This window comes from Chlorocebus sabaeus, chromosome 9 (assembly GCF_047675955.1).
Source record: "Chlorocebus sabaeus isolate Y175 chromosome 9, mChlSab1.0.hap1, whole genome shotgun sequence".
NCBI classification, from domain to species: Eukaryota; Metazoa; Chordata; class Mammalia; order Primates; family Cercopithecidae; genus Chlorocebus; species Chlorocebus sabaeus.
Window position 1 is genome coordinate 86,994,681 of NC_132912.1, and position 18,498 is coordinate 87,013,178.

Here is an 18,498-nt window from a genome sequence, read left to right on the forward strand (position 1 = left end):
AATATTTGAGAAGCTTTCAGCTAGGCTGATTAGTGAAAGATTTTCTCTGATGAAACCAGCTGATAAAGACTGGAAGACGTGACTGATTCTTTAAATGTGTAGATGCAAATGCAAAGCTATCAGAACCACCAAGAATCAAGAAAAGATGACACTACCAAAGGCAAAAATAAACCTCCAGTAACATAATGTAAAGAAATGAAGAACTATGGTTTGCATGAGAAAGAATTCAAAGTAATTACCTTAAAGAAGCTCAGTGAGGCTAGCTGTGGTGGCTCATGCCTGTAATCCCAGCCCTTTGGAAGGCCGAGACACGAGAATTTCTTAAGACCAAGAGTTTGAGACCAGACTTGGCAACATAGTGAGTCCCCATCTCTACCAGAAAAAAATAATAATAATTAGCTGAATGTTGTGGCACACATGTAGTGGCACACATCTGTAGTCTCAGCTACTTGGGAGGCTAAGGTGGGAGGATCACTGGAGCCCAGTAGGTTGAGACTGCAGTGAGCCATGATTGTTTCAGTGACCTACAACTAAACAAAATCAGAAAAAAGACTCATGAACAAAATGAGACTGTCAATAAAGTGATAGAAACCATGCAATAACTGGACTGAAAAATCAAAGAGACAGTTTCAACAGCAGACTTGATAAAACTGAAGAAAGTATCAGCAAGTTCAAAGACAGATAATTTAAAATTATCTAGTCAGAAGCGGAAAAAAGGGCCAGGTGCGGTGGCTCATGACTGTAATCCCAGCACTTTGGGAGGCCAAGGAGGGCTGATCACCTGAGGTTAGGAGGTCAAGACCAGCCTGGTCAACATGGTGAAACCTCATCTCTTCTAAAAATACAAAAAGTAGCTGGGCACAGTGGCACATTCCTGTAATCCCAGCTACCCCGGAGGCTGAGACAGGAGAATAGTTTGAGCCCGGTAGGCAGAGGTTGCAGTAATTTGAGATTGCACAACTACACTCCAGCCTGGGTGACAGAGAGACTTCATGTCAAAAAAATAAGAAGGAGGAGGAGAAGAAGAATAAATAAAATACAATAAAGATAGTTATGGGATTAATGTGACATAATAAAAGAAATCGGCCGGGCGCGGTGGCTCAAGCCTGTAATCCCAGCACTTTGGGAGGCCGAGACGGGCGGATCACGAGGTCAGGAGATGGAGACCATCCTGGCTAACACAGTGAAACCCCATCCCTACTAAAAAATACAAAAAAAAAAATAGCCGGGTGAGGTGGCGGGCGCCTGTAGTCCCAGCTACTTGGGAGGCTGAGGCAGGAGAATGGCGAAAACCCAGGAGGCGGAGCTTGCAGTGAGCTGAGATCCGGTCACTGCACTCCAGCCTGGGCGAGAGAGCGAGACTCCATCTCAAAAAAAAAAAAAAAAGAAATCAATATATATGTAACATTCCAGAAAGCAAAGGCAGAGAGAAAGAGCCAGAAACTTATTTTAAAAAAATAATGGCCCAAGACTTCCAAAATCTGGGGAGGAAAATAGACATCATATTTATGAAGCTCAAATTTGTCCTATTCGGGTAAACCAAAATATCTATACTAAGATGTATTATAATCAAATGTCAAATTCAAAGATGAAGAGGTATCTCTTTATCTTTTGAAAGCACAAGAGAAAAATTGATTCATTATGTGTAAAGGAGGTCCCATAATACTATCAGTGAATTTCTCAGCAGAAACTCTGCTGACAGAAGGGAATTAGATGATTTATTCAAAGTACTGAAAGAAAAAACACAAGACAAATCTGCCAACTATGAATCTATACCCAGCAAAATATTCTTTCAAAAATGAATGAGAGATAAAGACTTTCCCCCAAAAAAGCTGAGTTTGTTTAAAAATGAGTTGCAAGAGATGTGAAAGCAAGCTCTTTAAGTTAAAACTAAAGATACTAAACAGCAACAGGAAAGCGTTAAAAGTGTAACAATTGCTAGTAAAGGTAATCATGTATACAAATAAAGGATATTGTAATACTGTAATGATGGTGTAGAAATCACTTTTAATTGTAGTATAAAAGTTAAAAACTCAAAAATATAAAAAGTAACTAATTACAAAAATGTGTTAATGGACTCACCTTGTTGAAAGATGTATATTGTGATAGCAAAAACATAAAGTATGAGAAGGAAGTATATTGTATTGTAGACTGTATGTTATTGATGATAATTTGCTATTAGTTTAAAATAGGCTGTTATCACTATAAGGTATCTATGGAATGCTTCATAATAACCACAATATAAAAACAAATACAGAAACACACACACACACAGTGAAAAGAGAATCAGACCTAGAATAGCCAAGGCCATTTTGCGCAAACACACACACACACACACACACACACACACACACAGTGAAAAGAGAATCAGACCTAGAATAGCCAAGGCCATTTTGCGCGCGCACACACACACACACACACACAAGCACAACCTAGAAGAATCACATTTACCTGACTTCAAATTATACTCCAAAGCTAAATGAACCCAAACAACATGATAATGGCATAAAAATAGACACATAGGCCAATGGAACATATTGGAGAACCCAGAGATAAATCCATACATTAATAATCAAGTCATTTTCAACAAAAGTGCCAAGAACATACATTGGGGAAATAGCAGTATGTTCAACAAATTGTTGTGGGAAAACTGGATATCCATATGCAGAAAAATAAAACTAGAACCCTGTATCTTGCCATGTACAAACATCAAAATGGATTAAAGACTTAAATCTAAGACCTGAAACTATAATACTATTAGAAGAAAACACTGGGGAAACACTCTAAGACATTGATCTGGGTAAAGATTTCCTGAGTAATACCTCAAAAGTAAAAGCAACCAAAGCAAAAATGAACAAATTAGATCACATTGAACTAAAAAAACTTCTGTAGAGCAAAGAAACAACCAAGAAAGTGAAGAGAAAACTCACAGAATGAAAGTAAATATTTACAAATTACCCATCTGATAAGAGATTAATAACCAGAATATATAAAGAGCCCCCCAAAAACACAATAGGAACAAAAAACAAATAATTTGATTTAAAATGGCCAAAATATCTTAAAAAAAAAAAAAAAAGCTGAATAGATACTTCTCAAAAGAAGACATACCTATGGCAAACAGGTATACAGGCATTCATTATTGCCTGTCTTTTAGATAACAGGACTGTGGAGAAAAGGGAACCCTTCTGAGGATAAAGTGAGGATGGTTAATGAGTACCTAAATGGAATGATTAAGATGTGGTATTTGGTAGCACAATAGGTTTACTATAGTTAATTTTTTTTCTTTTTGCATATTGTATAATAGCTAAGAGTGGAATTAAAATGTTCCTTACATACAAAAATGATAAAAGCTTGCAGTTAAGGCTACTCCCAATTCCCCTAATTTGATAATTTCACATTGTATGCCTATATCAAAAATCCCATGTGTCCCATAAATATACACAACTATTACATACCCACAAAAATAAAAAACAAAAAAATTTTAAACCAGTAAAACTCAAAGAAAGACAGCAAGAGGGGAAAAGAGAAACTAAAAGACTACAAACCAGAGAGAAAATAATTAACAAAATTGAAATAGTAAGTTCTTTCATATCAATAATCACCTTAAATGTAAATAGATTAAATTTGTCAATCAACATACAGTTAATGGTTGAAAAGATTATGAACAGGACCCAACTATATGCTGTCTGCAACAGACTTACTTTCGATTTAAGGACACACATAGGCTGAAAGTGAAGGGATGGAAAAAGATATTCTATGATAATAGTAATTAAAAGAGTGCAGGGGTGGCTATGCTAATATCAGAATATATATACACACACACACACACACACACACACACATAATTTAAGTCAAAAATTATCTCAAGGGACAAAGAAATATATAATGATAAATTGATTCAAATATCAGGAAGATATAATAAACATATAAAAATATATAAAATAAATGTCTATCCACCTGACATTAGAAAACCTGAATATATAAAGGAAATATTAAATATAAAGGAAATATTAACAGAACTGAAGGGAGAAATAGACAACAATACAATAATAATAAGAGACTTCAGTACCCCACTTTCAACAATGATAATTCATTCAGACAGAAAACCAATAAGGAAATAGTGAACTTGAACAACTGTATAGACTAAATGGAACTCAGGTATATCTACAGAACATAAATTCAGCAGTAGCAGAATATACATTCTTCTCAAAGGCACACAGAACAGTCTTCAGGATATGTCACATGTTAAGTCACAAGATAAGTCTTAGCAAATTTCAGCTTAAAACATCAAATTTTTAGCCAAAATTATATGAAAGTATAAAACAATTACAGAAGGAAAATTGGAAAACTTACAAATATGTTGAGATTAAATAAGCTCCTTAACAACCAATGGATCAAAGCAGTCAAAAGGGAAATCAGAAACTATCTTGGGACAAGTGAAAATGAAATCACAACCTATCAAGGCTTACAGGATGCAGATAAAGCAGTACTAAGAGGGAAGGTTATGATTAAAAAAACACCTATATAAAAAAGAAGAAAGATCTCCAATAAACCTACTAACTTTAAACATTAAGGAACTAGAAAAAGAACAAACTAAGCCCAACATTAGTGGAAAGAAAGAAATAATAAAAATTAGAGCAGAAATAAATAAAACTGAGACTAGGAAAACTGAAATTAACACGGTTGTTTCTTGTTGAAACATAAACAGAATTGACAAAACCTTAGCTATACAAAGAAAAAACGAATGAAGACTCAATACAATCAGAAATGAAGAGGAGACATTACAAATAATGCCATAGAAATAAAAGAATAATCATACCAGACTACTATAAACATTTACATAATAACCTGGAGAAAATAGATAAATTCCTAGATATGTTCAATTTACAAAGACTAAATCATGAAGAAGTGTAAAATATGAACAGAGAATAAAGAGTAAGAAGATTGAATCAGTAATAAAAAGTCTCTCCCCAAGATAAGCCCAGAACCAGATGGCTTCACTAGTGAGTTCTACCAAACTTTTAAAGAAAAATTCAAATTCTTCCAAAAAGTTGAAAAGAACTCATTTTATGATGTAAACACTACCCTGAAACCAATGACAAATAAAGACATTATAAGAAAATTACAATATTCTGGATGAACATAGATATAAAAATCATCAATAAAATACTGGAAAACCAAAATCAAAACACATTAAAAAGATCAATCATCATGATCAGATGGGATTTATCCCTGGGATGTAATGGTAGTTCAGCATGTGCAAATGAATAAATGATATACATCATATTAATAAAATGAAAGTTAAATATTACATGATAATTTCAATACATGCAGAAAAAGCATTCAACAACAAACATTCAACATCCTTTTGTGATAAAAACATTCAACAAACTAGATATAGAAAGAATGTACCTTGGCCGGGCGCGGTGGCTCAAGCCTGTAATCCCAGCACTTTGGGAGGCCGAGATGGGTGGATCACGAGGTCAGGAGATCGAGACCATCCTGGCTAACCCGGTGAAACCCCGTCTCTACTAAAAAATACAAAAAACTAGCCGGGCGCGGTGGTAAGCGCCTGTAGTCCCAGCTACTCGGGAGGCTGAGGCAGGAGAATGGCGTAAACCCGGGAGGCGGAGCTTGCAGTGAGCTGAGATCCGGCCACTGCACTCCAGCCTGGGCGACGGAGCGAGACTCCACCTCAAAAAAAAAAAAAAAAAAAAAAAAAAAAAAAAGAATGTACCTCAACACAATAGAGGACACATATGACAAGCCCATGGATAATATCATGCTCAATCTAAAGATTAAAACATTTCCCTCCAAGATCAGGAACCAGACAAGGATGCTCACTCTCCTGACTTCTATTCAGCATAGTACTGAGACTCCTAGCTAAAGGGACTAGACAGAAAAATAAAATGAAAGGAATCCAAATCCAAAAGGAAGAAAAATTATCTCTAGTTTCAGATGACATAATCTTATATGTAGAAAATCCTAAATGCTCTATCAAAGAATGAAAATATATGTGTGTGTGTGTATATATATCTCTCTCTATATAAAGAAATATGTATTATATTTTATATTTATATATTGTATATGTTATAAAATATATAGTAAAATATATAAAATACTATATCTAAAATAATTAAAAAGCAGAAATATTATATTTTATGCTTATATTTTATAAATGTATAATACTACATGTTATATATAATAAAATATATAAATATATAAATTCAGTAAGTTGCAGGATATTAAATCAATATATAGAAACCTGTTGTGTTTTCTGTACATTTATAATAAACCATCTGAAAACAAAATTAAGAAAACAATCCCACTCATATAACTATTAAAAAATGAGATACTTAGAAAACAAATTAACAAGAAAGACTTGTACATTGAAAGTTACACGTACTACCCAAAGCAATCTGTGAAGTGAATACAATTTCACAAATCCCAGTGGTGTTTTTTACAGAAATCAAAAAAAAAATTTCTAAAATTCAGATGAAACCACAAAAGACCCAGATAGCCAAAGTGATCTTGAGAAAGAACAAAGCTGGAGGCATCACACTTCCTGATGTTAATATACATTCCAAAACTACAGTAATTAAAACATTGGGGTACTGGCATAAAGGCAGACATATATAATGATGGAAAAATAAGGGTCAATGAAAAGAACATTATTGTTTTGTAATTATCAATCTCATAAAGTTTACTTACTAGGATGAACCAAATGTTACCTATACATACAATGAAATATTATTAGCCTAAAAAAAGACAAAATTCTGCCATTCGCTGTGACATACATGAACCTTGAGAACATTACATTAAGTGAAATAAACTAGTCACAAAAAGACAAATATCATGTGTTTCCACTTATATGAGGTACCTAAAATAATCACATTCATGGAAACAGAAAGTAGAATGATGGTGGCTAAGAGCTGGGATGAGTGGAAAATGGGGAGTTATTTAATGGGTATAGAGTCACAGTTTCACAAGATGAAAAAAGCCTGGAGTTCTGTTATGCAATGTGAATATACTTAACACTACTAGACTGTATGCTTAAACATGATTAAAATGGTAAATATTATGTTATACGCTTTTCACAACAATTGAAAATAAATTTTTAAAACCCCACACATATACAAAAATTAAGATTACCTAATGGATATGAGGACTTTAGAAAAAAGATATTTTTATGAATTTCAAGTAGATATTACTGCTTTCAGAATTCATCTTTGTACCATTTTTTTTTTAAAAAAACCCTTTTATGAAATAATGTCAATATATATTTACTAATAAAATTGGCAGAAGTAACAGAATAACCCACAGATTTTCATGGTTTAAAATAATAAACATTTATTTCTCTATCATGTAAATCCAGTTGGTTACTTCCACTCAGCATTAGACAAGTATGCTCCATGCAGTCATACAGCAATCCAGGCTGATAAAGACCTACCATATTAAACACTTGGTTTCCACAGTCATTTTCAGCTGACAGAAAGATAAGGAGGAAGTGAGGAAGTGGCTATTTGGGGTATAGGAGATTTATATGGTCCATGCTAGATATGGTATACCTCCTTGCTACAGCCAAGCACTGTCTACAGAATAGCAGCAGTGTCCCCACTGACGGATTTTAGAAATGCAGTTGTCTAAGCCTCACTCTAGACCTACTGAATCCAAATCTGCATTTTAATACCTTCCCCTATGTGAATCATATGCATATTAAAATTCGAGAAGCAGTGGTTTAGAGGAGAGATGGGTAAACTTGCCAAATAGGGCCTGTTACACTATCAAAGGTTTTTATCTTTAAGAATTATTAATAGTTGGTCAGGCACAGTGACTCAGGCCTGTAATCCCAGCACTTTGGAAGGCTGAAGTGGGTGGATCACCTGAGGTCGGGAGTTTGAGACCAGCCTGGCCAACATGGTGAAACCCCATCTCTACTAAAAATACAAAAATTTGTTGGGCATGGTGGTATGCACCTGTAATCCCAGCTACTCGGGAGGCTATGGCAGGAGAATCACTCGAACCTGGGAGGCAGAAGTTGCAGTGAGTGAAGATCTCACTACGGCACTCCAGTCTGGGAGACAGAGTGAGACTCTGTCTAAGAAAAATAAATAAATAAATAATTATTATTATTAATTGTAAAAGGAAAAGGATATGGAGAACTTTACAAATTATTTTTTATACTTCTGTTTGAATGAATATGTCTTATTTTCCACATAAAAGTTTTTATTTGACAAACATAAGAAATGACTATCTTAGTGCTCCTCTTGATCTCTAATGATAGATGAATTGCTAGTATATCTGGATATGTCAGGTTTAAACTGTTGGAAATAATTTCATTTAATCTTTTGCGATCACATTTATGCAATAATATTCTGGATAACAATATTCCACTTTAATAATACTTGGATAAATTATATATAGAATTATGCTAACCCATGTTGAAAAGCAATCTGGCAAAATTGGGAGACAATTATTTCAATCAGAGAGAGTAAATTTAATTGTGTGACCACTTTGAAAGATTATAAACAGGTTGACAATTCAGTTACTTTATTTTTCAATTTGGAAATGCATACATATACACTTATTCACCCTCACACACATCTGTGTTCGTATAGTTCATGGAACTTTTGAATAATCATGGAATCGTCGTTTTCTAAAGACACATTTGTGAAAACGGCTGACAAATTTTATTATCAGTTTTAATGTTACATCAGAACTTTGAGCACGCTCATTTTCGTGGTACTATTGTATTTGGAGGACTATTACATTTAGATATTAATTTACAACTAAATTAAAAATAAACAAATCTAAATCCATAGTGAACATAAAACAAAACAGTATTAGAGCTCCCCCTAGTGTCATGTAACAGCAGCAGCTAACATGCTTGTGCAAATACCATGTTACACTTCTAAGCAGTTGAGCCTTGAGGTTTACACCATGAATAATTAAAAGACTTCTACATCTTGGTTTTTTTTAATTGATCCTTTAAAGTCTGTATTATATAGTTAGTTAATTCTGTAAAACATTAAAGAGAGAAGCTCTTTACAAAAAGAAAAAAATCTTGGGCACCTATTTCTCTCTAGCACTTGAATTTTTTTAGGGTGACTTTTTTGTTGTTGTTCTTGAAAAGAATGCTTGAGAATATTTACCAATCTTAGAATTTTATATCTGAAACAGACTTTTGAGTTCAATTCTTTCAAAATTTTATGACCCAGTTAAAAATCTGAGAGATGAAAGTGTTTGCTAAAATTTGTACAACCAGGTTCTAACAGGATCTGCACTAGAACTTAGGTTGATGTCCACTGTATTGGCTATTCCACTGTTGTACACTCCGTCTCTGTTATTTACAAGTTAGTTGAGTACGTCAGACCACAATCTGATTATTTTGTTTCCAATTTTTAAAGAAAGTTAAAAATTTTTGCAGAAGAAAATTAATAGAAGATAATTGATATAGGAAACATTCTTTATTAATTTCATACATTATGGGTATTTGTACTTAAATTATTAATTTTTATTTTGAATATCATGACCACAATCATTAGTTTTGTATAATAAAAACTACTGCATTGATTTTCAGTCTGTTAAATATTTTACTGGATTGCCTGGATATTTTGGTAAGCAGTTACCCCACCAAATAGTGAAACTTCCTTTGCAAATATTATAACCATGACAACATTATGACGGTGAAAGAAAGATGACCTAACCAATTGTATCTTTCCTTTAACCTCCCAATTGCTCTTGGTTATTCCTGGATATGGGCCAAACTAATTTTGGTGAAAATTTAGTTTACAGTTTAAAGGATAATAGCCTTTCCTCAAACTAAACCATCAACACAATTCTTTCCTCGTCCATTTTAAATGCCTCACCAATTTTATTAATAAGATAGTAAAGCTTTACTACAGTAAAGGGTACAATCTCAAAGACTTTCAAAACTTTTATTTTTTTCTTTTGTATTGAGGTGATTATTTTAGGATCATTCAGAAAGGATCATTTTCTTTCTTCTTTTTTTGAGATAGAGTCTGGCCCTGTCACCCAGACTTGCAGTGGTATGATCTCAGCTCACTGCAACCTCCACCTCCAGGGTTCAAGTGATTCTCCTGCCTCGGCCTCCTGAGTAGCTGACACTACAGGTGCACACCATCACGCTTAGCTAATGATTGTATTTTTAGTGCAGATGGTGTTTCACCGTGCTGGCCAGGCTGGTCTCAAATTCCTGATCTCAAGAGATTTGCCTGCCTCAGTGCTGGGATTACAGGTGTTAAGGGAGGACACCACCCCTCATATCATCTTATGCCCAATTTCTGCCTCCAAAGGAAGAAGAGTAAAAACTAAAAGGCAGAAATGAAATCCACAGGCAGACAGCCCAGTGTGGCACCCTGGGCCTGGTATTTAAAGATCCACCCCTGACCTAATTGGTTGTGTTATCTATAGATTACAGACATTGTATAGAAATGCACTGTGAAAATCCCTATCTTGTTTTGTTCTTATCTAATTACTGGTGCATGCAGCCCCCAGTCACATACCCCCTGCTTGCTCAATCAATCACGACCCTCTCACACTCACCCCCTTAGAGTTATGAGCCCTTAAAAGGGACAAGAATTGCTCACTCAGGGAGCTCGGCTCTTGAGACAGGAGTCTTGCCGATGCCCCCAGCAGAATAAACCCCTTCCTTCTTTAACTCGGTGTCTGAGGAGTTTTGTCTGAGGCTTGTCCTGCTGCAGCGTGAGCCACTGTGCTTGGCCGACTTATTTTAGAATAGCATATGTCTGTGTATGTATGAATGGTCAATAATGGTTTCATTGCGTCTATCCTTTTCTTATCTTAGGTTCTATAAGGACATACAATAGTAGACTTATAAACAAAACTATTTAAACCCATCATGATACCCAGGTCTGTGAAAAGTGACCAGAGAAATGTGTGACTGAGGCATAAGTCTCAATCATTGAGGTTTATTAAGCCAGACTTAGGGCATTTCCAAGAATAATGTGAGCCACAAGCACATCTGTGGTTGTTTTTCCCAAATAGGTTTTCAGGTTTAGTGTTTTGCCATAAGGTTTAAGTACCATAAACTATAAACAAACTCTACCATAAACATTTCCTTAGGGGGCGGGGTGGGGGGGATGCGGAGAGGCATGTAGAAAGAGGGACAGGCAGGCAGTAAGGTGAATAGTTACATTCCTGTAAGACTTCAGTTAGTGCCCAGTAAATCCACATTTAACGTAAGATAATGTGGATGTCTGCAGAAGAAGAGAGAGTTAAAGAAGAGTCAATTATGCAGAAGTCTCTGAGTATAAGTATGGGAAATGAGCCCTGACTTTGTTCTGCACCTCGGAAGGTAAGTGTGTAATCAGTGTAGAATTTTAGGAGATAGAGTGCAGACCTAAAGTTACAATTGGCATGTCTTTGTTAATGGAAAGCAGCAAAGAATTTGCCTATGAATAATACGTGGGGGCAGCCCTTCTCAGGTGCCTGAGGTTTCTTACCTTTCCACAGAGACTTTGTAGGTTCATAATGTTACTAACAGCTATTCATTTGGAAGAGGGTATTGTAATGAGTCAGCTTCAGGGCTTAATCTTCATTCTTGCATACATTTGGAGGGTCCTGAGATTTTAATTTTTCTTTACATAGGCTTTCTTTCTAATGGAAGATCTGTTTTTGACCAATGTGTGATACTTTAAGGACGTGCTTTTCCAAAACATTTAGCCAGCAATGTCAAGAAACTGTAATAGAAGATTTCTAGATGAAACCTGCATATTCATAATACTATTATATTCAGTAAGGTAAAGTTTATGGTATATAGGAAAGTAGTTATCCACCAACAATGAAAGCATATAATCCATCAGCCAACAAGAGAAACTGAAGAATCTAACATAAATTGATCCATGTTTGGTTTGCTCAGAAAAAGCTAGTTTTTTGTTGTTGTTGTTTGTTTGAGAAAAAACAGTAATTATATCTTCAATTCAATATTACATAATGAAACACAAACTTGTGAAAAGAGACTGTAGCTTTTTGGTCAAAATAATTAATGATACTACAGTCTACAAACACAAAACGAATTGAGGATGCTACTTCTTTTAAAGAGCAAGAAGCTGTGGAAAGTGATCTTAACCAAATCAGTGAGTTATTACTAATGAGAAAATCAAAATATGGGAATTATAGGTTATGTTACATGAAAGGACAATAAACTCTTGGGACCCTAAACTCACTACCTCACAGGGAAAAGTTAAGCTTGGGAACTGAGTCACACAGAACTGCCTCCCGTTTTGTTCTTAAATGGATCGCTGCAAAGATAGAAGGCAGCATACGTCTGCTCAGGGATTCTTTCCACAATTTGCTCTCAAGGAAATTCCTGTGGGCCCCAAGATCTTTAGGCTGAAACAGAGTTCTTTTAAATTTTGCCTTGGCAATGTAAATCAACAGCTTATCTTCACAGCACAAAGGCAGGACTGAAAATCCTCCTTCCACTCCCTAAGACAGATGCATATTTGCTTCCTCTACTCTATATTTACTTTATCTTATGTGAAAATCCAGATTCACTGGGTGTGAGACATACATGGTTGACTGGTCCTCTACCCACTCTTTTTACATGTAAAATATGAATTCAGTGAACACGGTTAAAAGCCTCAGAAGAATGCAGCTGCTTCAACTCTTTTATTTATTCCCCCTTTTTTCTTCCCTCTTTTCCTTATTTAAAGCTTGTTCCCCTTTAACCATTGAAGTTTTCAAACTCTCTTTGGAATAAGCATGGATCACAGATGTTCCTGTGATTTTGTGTTCCTTCTTCCCAGGCACATCCTCAACTTTGGCAAAATAAACCTCTAAATTGATTGAGATTCATCTCAGGCATTTCCTCTGATTTTAGAGTTATATGGGAAAAATTATTTAAAAAGCCAAGAAAGTATGTCTGCAACATACTTTCTTAAATTCAAAGCTTAGTTGAAAGCTTAAATTCAAATCGAAGCATAAATCATATACTCTTCTCTTGGGTGGCTTTCCCAGTGCTAAGGTTCTCCGGTGTATCAATGATGCCATGACATGTAGACAAAGAGACTCAGGCAGCTGAACATTTGTCTTATATTTGAGTTTAAATGAAGGCCTCTTAAGCTCGGACATGATTTGGTTAAGTTCTTTGAACAGTGCCTTTGTGGAAACACACTTATTAGAAGGTGATCTAGTAAAAGAAGACATGTAGAAAAGGCGTTTTTCTTTTTTTTTTTTTTTTTAATGTTCCCAGAATAATAAAGAGATCAAAGTGCTACAGATCTCATTGGGCACTTGTATTCACTAACAACTGTTATTCTAATTTAACCACCTTGTCCTCAAGAGGAGAAGGGTCAAGAGTTTCCAAAGATTTGGTAATTAGCTAAAGGGGTAAACTTATACTGAACTCTACTTTTTTTTCTTTAAATAATTAAATCTACTTTTGATATCAGGAGTTCTTATCTCTGATTTGATCAAGGCTAGTCATTTTTAATTAATTGAAAAAGCAAATTAATATAAAACATTATGATTCATAATGCATGAGTACTTTAAATGCTGCATCTGAAATTTAAACAAACACACTAATACAAATATACCATTTGATGTACAGCCAATGCCATTCTAGGGCTGCAGTTCCCTGTTGGAGTGCTATATAATTTTAGAGTAACTCATCATTTATGTTAGTTGTTTTTGTTTTTGTTTTTTTAATGAAGTAAGAAGCTAAAGAACATTGCAAAGCAATCTGGGGGCAGAATCATTTAGAAATTTATTTATCCTTGTCTCCCTTCCCAGTATTTTACAACAAAGTTACCTATATCTTATTCAACAGAATGTATTTTTCAGTTATTTGCCTTTGGTCTGTCAGCTCAAAGCATTGATTTAAATTTTCATGAAGCAATTCTCTTTCCTGTGTTATATTTCTTTGGTTTGCACAGCACTCAACTGAATTATGTAATTTCAAGGAGCTAGTATGTACATGGCTTAGTGACTATGATATTTTGCAATTTTTTTGTTTTAGCAAATATTTGTGTACCCCTGCCTCCCACTGTGGGCACAGAATGTTTCCATGTCCCACCAATGTTGGGTTTGGGTGTTTGACTTGATTTGATCAATGAGAAGTTATTTGAACACAGGCTTGAAATACACACGCTTTCTTGCTTTTCTGTCATCAGAACAAGAATGAAAAGTTCTGTACAGCTGCTTCTGCCTGAAGAATGAGAAATACATAGAGCAGAACTATCCCAGTTGACGCAGATGTGTAAGCAATACAAGACATGCTACTACTGTATGTCACTGCGTTTTGAGGTATTTGTCATACACTAATAGATGATGACACACACAAGAAATAAACTCAAATGAGTTTAAGAAAGGTGTCTATTGGACTTGTGAGAGCAGATATATGTGGACTGAGATTCTTATTAGCTGTAAGTATAAGGATATCATGGCACCAAAAAGTAAAAACTAAGAAGAATCTTATTTTCATTTTCCCCAGGTTTTTGCGTCCTCTGCTTGTTTTATTCTTTTCTAATCAAAAGTAACTTGACCAACAATGTTTATCACCATAGTGTTGGGTCTAAAGATGCTGCTGCATGACACAGTGTTACTTGAAAGTTAAATTCAGAAAGACCATATTTTGATTTTTTTCTACAGCCATTATTGCTAAACCTGTCACTAAATTTGTCTTCCGAAAATCCTAATGATCTTGTGATCTTACTAAAAAGAAAGCCCTATTAATCTGGGTTGCTCAGCATTTTGTTTCCTTATCTACTCATGATCTCATCTTAATGCCTAACCTAGGTGTCTTCTGTATTGCTCTTGAACCATGCTCCTCGTGTTAGACTAAGACATTTCTAGATCCTCACAGGGCAATGATATGAGGTATAATATTGATTAACTGCAGAGGACAACTGACATGACAGAAACACACTCACATGTTACAGTTCACATGGCTCATATTCCTGGCTCCTAGCTTTTAGCCTGCTTTGCTTCATGTCCAGTAGATCCTGTTCAATCACTGTCACTTTTCACAGCTAACTACCCCAATGAAACAAGTGAAAAAGGAAAGAGGAAGGTCATTTTAAAGTTATTTTCATGTGACCCCTTAGGCAGTTCATACACAGATGTTTGCTTTCTTCCGCATCGGTCAGCATGTCTCTCTGACTTTCTCTTTTTCAACTAGTTAGAGAAAAACTTCTATTTTATGAGATTAGGACAAGCCTAGCTAGTCTCTCTGTTTTAAGGTCAACTGTATCATATAAAATAACCTAATCATGGAAGTAAAACCATCATTTTTACAGACCCAGGGATTATATAGGACATATACACCATGAAGAGGGAAATCTAGGTGGTCTTAGAATTTTGTATACTTTAGGAATATTCATAATTAATTACTTAATTCATAAAGTACTAAATTATGAATAATCATAATTAAATTAATATAATCCATAATTAAGTTATCGATAATTAAATTATACAGCGATGTTCAAAAATGTTATTGAATGTATTTTTTTCCCTTTTTGTCAAAAGGCTCCCAAACAAGATATAGAAGAGTATCCCTAAATATCTGGGTTTTTTTGTTTTTTTGGTTTTTTTTTCATTTTTGAGATGGTCTTGCTTTGTCACCCAGGCTAGAATGCATTAGCACAACCATGGCTCACTGCAGCCTTGAATCTCCTGGGCTCAAGCAATCCTCCCACCTCAGCCTCACTTGTAACTGGAACTACAGACATGCACCACTACACCCAGCTAATTATATTTACTTTTGTAGAGATGGGATTTGGCCATTTGGTACAGACTGGTCTCAAACTCTTGAGTTCAAGCAATCTGGTACCTCGGCCCCCCAGAGTGCTGGAATTATGGGCAAAAGCCACTGCACTCAGCATAACTATCCCTAAATATAATTTATACATTTCCTTCCAGTTTTGCAATAAACTTACTTTTCAACATTTCACTACCTAGAAAAGCATTCTTGCCTTTGTCTAAAGTTATGATTCTAATCTGTCTAAAAATAAGGAAAAAATCAGAATCAGTCAGGGCCAAGAAGGCAGATCAGAAGGAGCTACTGTGTGTGGCACTCACAGTGAGGAACAAAAGGGATGAGTAAATGCAGCACTTTCGACTGAAACATCCAGGTACTTGCATTGGGATTGTTCAGGGAAACTACTCAACCCATGAAGAATAAAGAAAAGCAGGGCAAGGAGACAGCCTACCTGAGAGCAACATCAAGCCAAGGGAACTCCCACCCCCAGCCAAGGAAAGTGGTAAGTGTATGAGTGATGTGGGAAACCACGCTTCTCTTATGGATCTTTGCAACCTTGGATCAGGAGAGCCCCTCATGAACTAACTCCATCAGGGCCCTGGGTCTGACACACAGAGCTGTGTAGTCTCAACAGACCTGCTACTCAGGCATGCACAGGGACCCAGGAGTTTTACATAATCCTGCCTGGGATCCCCAGCAAAGGTGACTGCAATTCAGGCAAGGCAGGAAGACTGTACGTACCACTAGGAAGCTGACTGAATCTGGGGCCAAGCAGTGTCACTCTGTGGGCCCCACCTCCACAGCACCTCACAAGACAAGACTGACTGAACTGGAATTCTAGCCAGCCACTGGCAACAGGGTAGTGCCTACCTGATACAGGAAGGAGTTCCTGGGGGGAGGGGTGGACTGCCACCTTTGTTGTTTGGACAGCTCAGCCATTTCAGTCTGCAGGCTTTGGAGAGTCCAAACTAACTAGGGCAGAAGTGGTTTCCCAACACTGTATAGCTGCTTTGCCATGATGTGACCAGATTGCTTCTTTAAACAGGTCCCTGATCTGTTCTTCCTTACTGGGTGGGACCTCTTAGCTGAGGTGTCCGGCCACTGCTGCCCATGTTCTATGGCTGGAAGATTTTTGATTTCTCCCTGGGATGGAGTGCCTTGGGGGTGAGGTGGGTTGCCACCTTTGCTGTTTGGAAATCTCAGCCTTGGAGAGCCCAAACTGATTGGGGGCTGAAGGAATCCCCCAACACAGCACAGTTGCTTTATCAAAATGTAGCCAGACTGCTTCTTTAAGTGAGTCCTTGATTCTGTTCCTCCTGACTGGGTGGGATCTCCTACCTGGGGTCTCCAGTCACCTCCTACAGGTGCTTTTGGGTGAGCAACAGTTCTGTACCCCCTGGGATGGAGCTCCCAGAGGAAGGGACAGGCTGCCATATTAGCTGTTTCACAAGCTTCACTGGTGATACCTCCAGGTACTAGAAAATCCAGGGTGACTAGGGTTTACAGCAGACCCCCAGCAAACTACAACAGATCCATGGAAAAGTGGTCAGACTGTTAATAGAAAAACAAACAAACAAACAAACAAACAAACAAAACACACACAAAAACTCCATCCAAACGTCAGCAACCTCAAAGATTGAAGATAGATAAGCCCACAGAGAAGAGAAAGAATCACTGCAAGAATTCTGAAAACTCAAAAAGTCACAGTGTCCTCTTTTCTCCAAATGACCACAACACCTCTTCAACAAGGGTCCAGAACTGGGCTGAGATTGAGATGACTGAAATAACAGAAGTAAGCTGCAAAATGTGGGTAAAAAGGCACTTTACTAAGCTAAAGGCATACGTTGTAACCCAAAGCAAGGAAGCTAAAAATCATGATAAAACAATGCAGAAGATGACAGACAAAATATTCAGTATAGAGAAGAACATACTGACCTGACAGAGCTGAGAAACAACCTACAAGAACTTCACAATGCAATCATAAGTATTAACAACTGAGTACATCAAGCAGCGGAAATAATCTCAGAACTTGAAGACTATCTTTCTGAAATAAGACAGGCAGACAAGAATAGAGTAAAAAGAATGAAAAGGAATGAACGAACCCTCCAGGAAATATAAAATTATGTAAAGAGACCAAATCCATGACTGATTGGGGTACTTAAAAGACACAGGGAGAATGGAACCAAATTGGAAAACATACTTCAGGATATCATAGAGAGGAGCTTCCCCAACCTAGCTAGATGGGCCAACATTCAAATTCAGAAAATCCAGAGAACCCCAGTAAGATACTCTATGAGAAGATCATCCCCCAGACACATAATTGTTAAAGAATCTAAAGTCTAAATGAAAGAAAACATGTTAATGGCACCCTGAGAAAAAGGCCAGCTCACCTGCAAAGGGAACCCTATCAGACTAACAGCAGAACTGTCAGTGGAAACTCTGAAAGCCAGAAGAGATTGGGGGCCAATATTCAGCATTCTTAGAGAAATAAAATTTCAACCCAGAATTTCATATCCAGCCAAAATAATCTTCATAAGCAAAAGAGAATAAGATTCTTTTCAGACAAGCAAGTACTGAGGAAATTTGTTACCACCAGACCTGCCTTACAAGAACTCCTGAAGGAAGAACTAAGTATGGGAAGGAAAAACTTACGAGCCACTACAAAAACACACTGAGGTACATAGACCTGCAACACTCTGAAGCAACCACATAAGTCCATGAAATTAGCCAGCTAGCATCATGTTGACAGCATCAAA